The sequence below is a fragment of the Pinus tabuliformis genome, chromosome 5_2, assembly GCF_031772625.1.
Source record: "Pinus tabuliformis cultivar Carrire ecotype Pingquan chromosome 5_2, CPIR1, whole genome shotgun sequence".
Taxonomy (NCBI): Eukaryota; Viridiplantae; Streptophyta; class Pinopsida; order Pinales; family Pinaceae; genus Pinus; species Pinus tabuliformis.
Genome location: NC_142306.1, coordinates 775,042,568 through 775,053,485, shown reverse-complemented (window position 1 = coordinate 775,053,485; position 10,918 = coordinate 775,042,568). Strand labels below are relative to the sequence as shown.

The window sequence follows — 10,918 nt, the reverse complement described above, 5'->3', positions numbered from 1 at the left end:
TAGAAGCAATTTTGGGGATCCTCTTGGCTTTCAAGTTGTACAACTTCTTCTTATACATCAGATACCTAAATATAGTCATGCTTTCAATGGGCGAAAGGCTATCTTGAATCAAGAGAATATTGTAGGGAGTACTACATTTAATCTTGTGGTTGTAGGATACAAATTTCTTTTGGATCATTTTAATATTTCTCCAAGAGTATCTACATATAATGCAACCCCACACTTAACACCCATATAAAATAATAGGGGTGATGAGAGCCTCGAAGAGGAATTTTTTTTAAATCAAACCCAAAGATCAGTCATCTTACAACTATTTTCAATCTCATAGTATGCTTTCCAACCTCCTATAGTCCTTTTCTCAATCCTATAGTTCCAGTTGAACTAATGGTGAATGTCAATACCTAAATATTTGTGAAGAAAGTGTCTCTAAGTAATTATTATCATAAATGAAATTACCATAGGTGATAGTTTTGGATTTAATATTGAGGACTTTAGTCTTGTTAGTATTAACAATGATACCCATCTTGGAGCAGTATTCATGGAGGGTTTTAAGCTACTTGTCGAGATCGTTAGGGCTCCTGGAAAGAAGAATGATATCATCATCTTAAAGGATAAGAGTAATGACTATACCAATGAGCTTGGGTCCTTCACATCTAGCAAATTCTAATCACTCTTGAAGCTGGTCAATGTAAATCCCAAAAAGGGTAGGAGATAGGGGATGACTTTGCTTAGCACCGATATTACATTTAATTTCTGTAGACCAAACCTTTATGGTCTTAAGCTTCAAAATAACATTCTCGTATAATCTAGTAACATCAACCCTCAACTCAAGCGGAACCATTATCTCATTGAGCCTTTGCCATAAATTCTCTCGAGGAATAGTGTCAAAAGCTTTTCTAGAATCAACAAAATAACATAAGAGATCAATTTTACTGTTACAACAATCCTCATTAATGATACTAAGAGTGACAAGGTTGCCAATAGTAGAGTGGCGCCTTATAAAACCAACTTTCCCTTTGCCTCTTTTACCATGGATTTCAAGCAATGTGCTAATCTTCTTTTCCAAAACCATACCATATAATTTGACTAAAATGTAGCTGATCATAATAGTCTTATAGTCAGAGGGAACATTTTTATCCCCACTTTTAAAGATAGGCACAATAAGTCTTTGCCTCCACAGCTTAGGGAGGCCATATTTTATTGCCAAGTTGGGGAGATTGTGTAAGTGCAAGACGAGGATGGATCTTTCTATTTTGAGAATTTTAGCTTGGTACCCTTCAATATCCCTAGCTTATTATTGGTAGGCTTTTTAATCCTGAACTCTACACCTTCCAAAGAAAAGGTATCTTCCTCTATAATAGTGTTTCTGATGTTTCCTGTGGTGTCTGGGAAGTCATAAAGTTTCTAAGATATATATGATTCCTTTAAGGGGATCATATCCTTTTCTTTCAATTTACGGAAAATAATGTTCCTCTAAAAATTTCTCTTTAGAGAGGTTAAGAAGACAATCTTGCCTCTTGTTTATATAGTTCCTTTTTTCGTTTTGATAAGAATTATGTACACCCTGATCCTTTCACACTTAATAGTTTCATTTTGAACATCTCTAATCACTTTCCTGACATACATTTAATCATTATTATTATACTTATAATCGCTTTTTCTATGCCTTTGGCACTCTCCACATGTTTATGTTTATGGCACTCTCTGCAGTAATGATACTCTCTGCGGTTTGATTTATTTTCCCAGTCACTTAGAGATCTCGCCTCCTAAAGATATTGAGAAATTTTAGTAAATTTTGTAAAATTCGCAAGAACAACTTTTGTAAATTTTGTAAGAGACTCATCCAAAAGACACCCCACTCTGAATTTAAATATCATAAGCTTTTAGGTAACGAAATCGGTGAAAATTTTCATAACCTTTTCAATGGAGATTGAAATTAAACTTTTTGGTTTCTGATGCAGCAATACTTGCTCGGTCGATAAACATAGATCCTGCTGTAATGCAGCAGGTTTCTACTCCTGAAAATCTCAATATCCTATATACAGGCCCGCGAATGGCCCAATTTTTGCGTGGTATGTTCTTCATTTTGAATTCTTCCCAGTACTGTGCTTGACAGTTAACAATTGAATTTGTGGCATTACGTACCATTAGCCCTAAAAAGAATTATTTCCTATGCCTCCGATTTGGTCTTTTCTGGTGTGAACTGAAATTTAGGATTCAAAGATTAAGATAGGATTTGAGCTGTATGTGTTTGCACGCTTTGTGAACTTTGTATATTGCCCAATAACAGACAATAAAATAGAAAGCGGGCAACAATCATTGACTATTCTGGGCCATCGCGGTTCTGGCAAGAACAGAGTATTTAGTGCTGGAGACGCTCCTAATCTCAGACCTACTATTATGGAAAATACCATAAAATCTTTGGCCCTGGCTGCAGAGAATGGCGTAGATTTTGTTGAATTCGATGTACAGGTAGACTAAGTTTCTGGCATAGGCTATGATGTTTAGGCTTGTTGCCTTCTCGGAACTTGGAGATTTGCTTTGTTTTTAAAATGTTCAAACTTGCTTTTGTCTTCGTGTTGCACAAATTCAAAGGTTGCTTTAAATTTGTTTCAGGTCACTAAGGACGGCCATGCTGTCATTTTCCATGACGACTATATTATAACAGATGACAAGGTAATTTCTCTTTTATATTTTTGTTTCTAGTTTCATTCAAAGTGTATTTTGTTCAAAAGTCTAACGATCCAAAAAGAAATATGATCTAAACCTAGGGATCAGAGTGTTGGGGTTCCATTCCTATGTATGTTCATCCATCTAACAGGTTTAGGGACCTTATGGGACTCGGCCAACTATCTTTTTCTTTACAACTAGACCATTCTAACTTTCCTTCTTATGGTCCATGTTTCAGGGATTGCATAATGCGAGGCGCATTGGATAACTGGGGTTCAGCAGACTTTCTTTGCCATTAAACCATTCTAACTTTTGTGATGATTTGTTTGTTTCAGGGATTACACAATGCAAGGCGCATTGGAGACCTCAATCTTGAAGAATATCTTTCCATGGGATTCCAAGCTGATGGGCTGGAGGTAAGAATCTGTAGAGATTCGTGGATGGAATTCAGTTTCTTGTGATATGCAATGTGTGATCATTGTTGCCTCCTTGTTACTTAGATCCGAAGTCCTCTGGTTCGAAAAGCCAATGATGGCAGTATTTGCAAATGGATAGTGAATGTGCAAGACCGCCTGTGTACTCTTAAAGATGCATTCGAGAATGTTCCTCTCTGTGTGGGATTTAACATAGAGGTGAAATTTGATGATGAAATTGAGGTTTCTGAAGTCGAACTTCAACGGGTGATTGGTACCATTCTCAAGGTAGAACGACTGATCTTTTCATTGACTGCATGGCTGCAAAAATTCTCTGGGCATCTAATTTTATTCTGTTTAATTTATGCTTTTAACCAAATAATCATTTCAAGAAGTGGCAATGTATGGAAAGGGCAGAAAAGTTTTCTGTTCCAGCTTCCACCCAGATGCAGTGGATTTATTGCGTAAAATGCAGACTGAGTATCCGGTATACACCTTTGATAAGTTTGTTTTTTTCCATTCATTTTAGTTGTGCCCTTAGGTCAGGGGCAAGGTCATCATTTACTCGAACTCTGAGAAAGGTATCACTTAGCCTAGGATACCTCAGGTAAGGGGCAAGGTCATCATTTACTCGAGCTCTGAGAAAGGTATCACTTAGCCGAGGATGCCTCAGGTAAGGCCCCTGATTAACTCAGATATAACCCCTTTTTGGCAAAAGGGGTTATGCCTTACTTTCAACAGAAAAGGACCAACTTTTCTAGCTTAGGTAAGGGTCAGCCCTAACTTGAGCAGAGGTTACACCTTAGCTGTGAAGTGTTGGTCCTGTTTTTACCTCTGGTCAGTCCTGAGCTCAGCTCAAGGTCCTGGTTCTGAAAGTATGCTTCTACTGACGAGTCTGCTCATGTTCCGATTGTCCCCATATGTGTTGGCTAATCATATCCTGGATTCTTTGATGCCAGGTACTCTTTTTAACAGACAGAGGTACTCATCTTTACAAGGATGAAAGAAGAAATTCGATCGAAAGTGCGGTGGAAATTTGCCTAAAATGTATGTCTTGTTCGAGTTCATTCAATGGTTTCAGTTTCTTGATTTGTTCAAATTTAGTTGTGAAGCTCTGAAGATTACATTCGGTTGAAAGTTAGTTGTGAAGCCCAGTGATTGTCCCTTGCAGGTGGATTGCAAGGAATTGTCAGCGAAGTTAGAGCAATTTTACAGAACCCTGAATTAGTCTCCAAAGTTAAGGATGCCGGATTATTCCTTATGGGGATCTCAAGTGAGTATAATTTCCAATAATATATTTATCTTGAATTACATGCATATTTGAACCAAAGTGGGTTAAATATTTTGAAACAGTTCCAAATTTCTTAATCTAAATCAGCAATACCGAAGAAGAAAACATGAATTTAATCAGATTTAGTCAGACAAACACTGAACAAATTTCGTGCCAAATGATTGACCACTCGACTGAAACGTATTACAATGGGAAGGGGTGTGGAAAATGGCCCTCATTATATTCATGAAATTAGTTTAGGCTTTCTGGTTTTGGCCTAATCCCTTAAAAATTTAATTGATGTGGTGGGTGTTCTGCAGTAACTTTGTCGAAGTATTGCAGAAGCAGAAAGAAACTGGTGTCGATGTGGTGATAGTGGATCATGTTCTGGAGATGGTTAGTGCTGTTCGAAGTGCAACGATTTCTCTTATCACGTTAACATCCTGTGATGCCAACCGTTTTAGGGATATCACTTCGATTCTCAACGAGGCTGCTTTGTCATTGTATTTGGAGTCGAATAATTAGAAGAGGTGGTGTTGTTCTCACCTGCTGCTGGGAAAATTTGTAATGAGTAGAGGTTTTTGACCAGTGATCGAAACTTGGCACCGTTGGCTTGCAACTCTGTTGCCCTCAATCTGCTGTGCTTCTGCGCTTGTTTTCCTCAAATTTTTGTACGTTTTTTTGCATTAATTCAAATTTCTGAGAGTCTCTCTTGTTATTCAATATGCATAGCTGCGGCTTCACGCCATTATATGATGCTTAAATTCCCTGTATGAAAGAAATTATAAGTGATTTATGGTTTTTCTTTTGGCGTTCAGAGCTGCCTTTCGATCAAGCGTATTGAAGGTACTGCAGTTGTAACTATTTTGGAATATGAAGAGAGGACGGGAGGAGCGGTTTATGGGGCCGCATGGAAGATGGCGAGGAGAAACGTGAGTTATTTTATTTCCCCCACTGCATTTGTTTTGTAATGGCCTTGTCAGTCTGAACGGAATCTCATGCAAAGGACCTATTTTGTGTTTTCTTTACCCTGAATTGAGTTTAATGACCAAAGCATTTCAGTGGGTATTTTGAATTTGAGCTATGGCAAGATGTTAAAACTTGCTTAGGGCTTGTGAAGCAATATTGCTTCCTAAAGTAGTTGCTGGCAAAGTAGATGGTGGAAAATAACCGTGACCTTTCCCCTCCTATCCCAACTATCACAATCAGATGATCATAAATTTATTTTATATATTTTTAAATCAGTAAATATTATTTTTTATGAAAGTAGGAAAGATAAAAATATATTTTCTATATTATTAAATTTATATAGGTGATTTTAGTTTAAAGTTTAAGAATATAAGAAAGATTATAAATTATAATTAATTAGTGAACACATTTAATATTTTTATTATTGAAATCAATTAAGATTTGAAGAAAAATTAAATTCATATTATATTTTTGTTTTTTATATTGAAATTTGATTATGTATTTGTCTCTTACATGGGGATTTAGTGGATAGTTTTGATATTGCTTTAGTGTATATAAGAAGCATATTGTTGGAGTATTTTTGCAAAAATAAATTAATATTATCAATTATATTATAGTGCATAGTGTGTTTTTTATGTTGGTAAGTTAGAAGACATTGTATTATAGAAAATGTACACAGATTACATGTATATGAGCTTTATGATGTAGTAGTTGCAAGTTGTCACAAAAATGGGCATGAAAGACCATTTGCCTAAAAAGTAGAAACCATATGTCTTTTTGGAAAACTCATTACATTTAACATAGAGAAGGACCAAAAGAGAAAAACAAGAAAAGTAAATTTAGGTTGGAAATTTTTTTTTAAATGTCCAGAAAAATGTCAAACTCATGGCTAAAATCTTTTGTGTTATTTTTCATTATCAATCTCATGGATAGAATCTTTTATGTGTTATTGTGCATTATCATTTTGAGTAAAGTGATCTACGATGTACTATAAATGCCTCCAGAAATACTTTGCTACCTTCAATGTGAAGCTCAAAAACAATTACATGATACGAAATTCAATCTTCCAAATCAACATTTATTATTTGCTAAAAATAACAACCAAAATACAAATTTTTCAATATAAAAATCTTATCCACCCTTTTTTTTTTTTTCACTTTTTAAGACCATTACTAATATAATTTTGATGGACATTAAATTGTTATCGTGGTATCGGTTAATTGCTTTAACATTACACATTCGACCGTATTAAATTCAAGTTGCGTCATTTCTTCGGACTACTCTGTTAAAATTTAAGTGGTCAATATTGTTCAAGATTCACAAATTCAATATTTAAAATGATAAGGATTGTGTAACGTTTATACATTACATAAATTTAATATAAAAGACATTTTGATTTTAATGTTTTTTTATATTTATTATTTATTTTATAATAATAATTTAAATTATGATAAAATTAATATATAAAACTTGTAGGATAAGAAATTCATATTTACAAAATTTTAATAACTCAAAATTATAAACATATATTAATTTTATATAATACAATAATTAAAATGGAACATATGATATTCAAGAGAACTCTGTTAGCTCCATTAAGTTTTATACAATTGTTGCCTAAAATTATGGAATTTAAACTGTAGTCTTTCCTTAACTTATGAAAACCAACCGCAGTAGTTTCCTTAAGTTAAGGAAATCAACTGCAACTAATAAATTTATTGTTAGGAGCTACTGAAGTGGTCCATTACTCCCATCTGGAGTTCTCTGCCTTGATCTGTGGGACATCTGACACATAGATATCAGAAGCTTGATGGAAGCTTAGCTATAAATTCATCTGTTTGGTCCCCAAGCTTGCATCTCAATCCCCTTCAGTTTTACACCATCTAGGTGAGATAGCAGAGCTTGGAAGTGCCTTCATAATTTTGTGTTCTTTTTCTTTTGCTTGGATTGAAGCTGGAGTGCTGAAGAAGAAGCAAGCAAATGGACTGTGGCCTTCATCAAAACATCACCAATGGCTGGAGGTAACCCGTATCCTGGGCATTAAGATTTAATGATTCTTTTGAGTTTTTATTCCGCATGCAGAATTATTGCTGAAATTGTAGAAAAATTCTAACATTTGGTATCAGAGCTACATTTACCTCTGTCTTGGTGTGAGATTTAGCTTCACACTTTTCGGTTCGTAATTTTTAGTTTCTCGATTTATTGGTAACGGCCATTAGTGTATTATATGATTGGGTTATGCATGGTATTCGTGAGGTTTTAGATGTGAGTGGTGTTATTTTTGGTTTATTTTCTGAGAATAATTTCAGCTTATCCACTTGCAATCACCGAAGCCGTTACATACATTGCATGACCTGAATAGCCGCCTCTAACCAGCAACCATCTGAATCGTTCCTTTTTCGAGGACGAATATGCTTAGTTTGGATCTTGAATTCAGGAATTCCCAAGGTCGAAACTGATTGAGATCAATCTCGGTTTTTAGTATTTGCTGAGCGGATCAGTTGAAGAGACCTCAAAGCAATTAAAGGGCTTCGAGTTTAGGTCAGCGTAATTATTTCAGATTCCTGTTACAATGACCGTGCTTTCATTAAGAGCCGCTAAAATTTGTTGATTTATCTGTTATTTGACATTGTTTTTGCTGTCAAGAATCTTGTTAACTTGAGCTGAACTAAATTTAAATTTCATTAAGCAATTCAGAACTTACCTTTTAATGACCTAACGTTTTGTTCATAAAAATGTTAGGCTGATTAATCCATGATCATGAGGCGCTCTGTGTCAACAAGATAAGCTAGAGATACCTTTATGTTTCCCCTTATCACATTGACGTGTCATACAGTAATCTTGGGGCTGATCTGGCCAGGAATAAAACAGAATCATTTAAAATGAAAACAACCAGTAAAATAGAAGTTTGCGGCTACTATTGTTTTGTAGCGGTGAGCGTCTATGCAATGAGTAGATCCCTTGAGTTTTCAGCATGAAACAGAAAAGTTCATCTGCGGTATCCATTCTTAGTCTACCTACACTACTAATTTGTTCCTCATCATCACGACAAATGATTGTGCCTTCTTACTGGGTGTGATATTAGCTCTGAGTGAAACCAATGCATGAATTTTCGGGCAATGATGGAGAGTGAACTTCAGAGCCATCGAGCATCAATGACTTCGCTTTCACTATGAATACATTTATTGCACTTTGTCTTTTGGAATGCTATAATCAACCAATAGAATCGAAGTTATTTTAATATCATACTTTATCTCATTAAGAATTTTTATTTGTAGTGGAGATAATAACTTACGGTACAATATTCTTGGCTTTGATAAATTAAATTTTTTCCCTTTAGTTTGTGGTGAAACACTGTTGAGTTTAGTTTGTGGTGAAACATTGTTAACTATAGTTCTGGTATCAAATGGTTTCACTGCTTTAATACCTCGAAGCACTAAAATGTCGCCTCTCATTTCGATAATTCACACTAATTTGGCCACCTCTTAGAGTAATTGTTCTAATATAGTCAATGCTTAATATTGACGCTCTCACATTTTCTTTTCAATTGGTATTAGCGTATATTAATAACTCAAGGTTCTCTAAAGTTTTGGGCCATCCGATATACTTTGAGGATTTATAAGGCTTACACCTTATACCATAATGTATGTTGCAATAAACAATCCTACTCACAATATTTTGATGGAATGCGGGTGGAATGCTGATCGTTCCCAATATTATCAAATATGTTGCGAGAACAAAGAGAAACCATTAAGGAATCAGATAGAGGAAGTGCACCCGGTTGTTTCATCATGGGGATGGAAAACACCAACATTATATGTGGAGTAGAGACAAAACGCAATACATATACTATGTTTTGAGTCTGTAATCGGTCAAAGAAATACATAAATACATGTAGTTTTCTTTGGTGATTTTCAAGATTCTTTGAATCCTACAGTTTTTGGTTTAGGCTCACATGAAATTTTATATAAATGTATATAAATAATATTTCAAATTTGCAGTTTTGTTTGCAAATTGTTTAGAGCCCATTTTTGTAATAAATACAAGAATTAGTCTTAAATAAATTATGGGACAGTTAGACTAAGGAATGTAAATTTGATTTTAATTTTATTTATCTTGTGAGCAAAATAGCTTGTTTGCTGGTCAATTTTTTTTTTTTTTTTTTTTTTTTTTTTTTTTTTTAAACTTAAGGACGGAGCCTGAAGTCAAGCCAGCTAGTCTTCGAACTGCATTTGCATGCAAATGCAAAGTAGATCAAAGCTGATTCAGTCAATCTCCGGGTTAAGTTTATAAATTGAACAATCAATTTGTAGTCATTTTCGATAATGCTGACTGCTTTTGATTTTGCTGGAGAATTATTACAGTTTTATGGAGTTTATTAAAATGTCATTTTGACTTACTCCTTTCAGTAAACATTATTTTTCTCTCTGGTTAAGGTTTGTTTATGCAACAAAATAATGTCTAGTGATCCATATGATTTTAATTAATTAGAGAATAGCCACAGCATCTTTAATTGAATAAAATTGTATATTGATTCGCAAGATCACATAAAGATTATTTAGACATTAAATTGTAATTAATTACACTGAATATAATAAATTTTATCCCACAAGAATTTTTATTATATTTATGTGATTAATTAGGATAAAATTTCATAACCTACCCACAGGAGTTATGAATTAATAAGTTTTATCATAAAGTTTTATTGAATCTATTTGAATTAAAAATTCAGCCCACAGGCAATTTTTATGTCATTTGATTCAATTCTTTTTAGCATGTTTTACATTGGTAAAACGTGAAAGTTCATAAAGTTTTATTGAATCTGCTGGAATTGAAAATTTAGCCCACAGGCAATTTTCATGTCATTTGATTCAATTCTTTTTAGCATGTTTTACATTGGTAAAACGTGAAAGTTCATAAAGTTTTATTGAATCTGCTTGAATTGAAAATTTAGCCCACAGGCAATTTTCATGTCATTTGATTCAATTCTTTTTAGCATGTTTTACATTGGTAAAACGTGAAAGTTCATAAAGTTTTATTGAATCTGCTTGAATTGAAAATTTAGCCCACAGGCAATTTTCATGTCATTTGATTCAATTCTTTTTAGCATGTTTTACATTGGTAAAACGTGAAAGTTGATAAAGTTTTATTGAATCTGCTTGAATTGAAAATTTAGCCCACAGACAATTTTCATATCATTTGATTCAATTCTTTTTACCATGTTTTACATTGGTAGAATATGAAAGTTTATTAAGCCTCAACATAAGCACGTGATTCTTTATTTTGATGCAGTAGTACAACCTGCAAATTTCTCTGAAATTCGTTCTGACATTCTCGAACTTGAGGAAGTAATCTCGTTTGTTTGTTATGAATCTGATATGGTTAATGTTAATATTGATTCTGGATCAACAATTCACATTTCAAATTCCTTGCAAAGGTTTGCAAAACCTAAAGAAGCCAGTAGGAAGTGAGCAAAGCATCTTATCAGGAAACAAGATGGGCTTGCATGTGGAAGCTATAAGAACATGTTATTTAACTTTAAGTAGTGGCTTTGTTTTGGAGTTAGAAAAGACCTTTTACGTTCCAAGTTTTTCTA

General features: G+C 34.1%; 1 pseudogene; it reads left to right on the top strand.

Moving 5' to 3' along the window:
* The first annotated feature begins 1,899 nt into the window (after positions 1–1,899).
* Positions 1,900–4,878, top strand: LOC149161570 (glycerophosphodiester phosphodiesterase GDPD1, chloroplastic-like; annotated as a pseudogene).
* Positions 4,879–10,918: the final 6,040 nt, after the last annotated feature.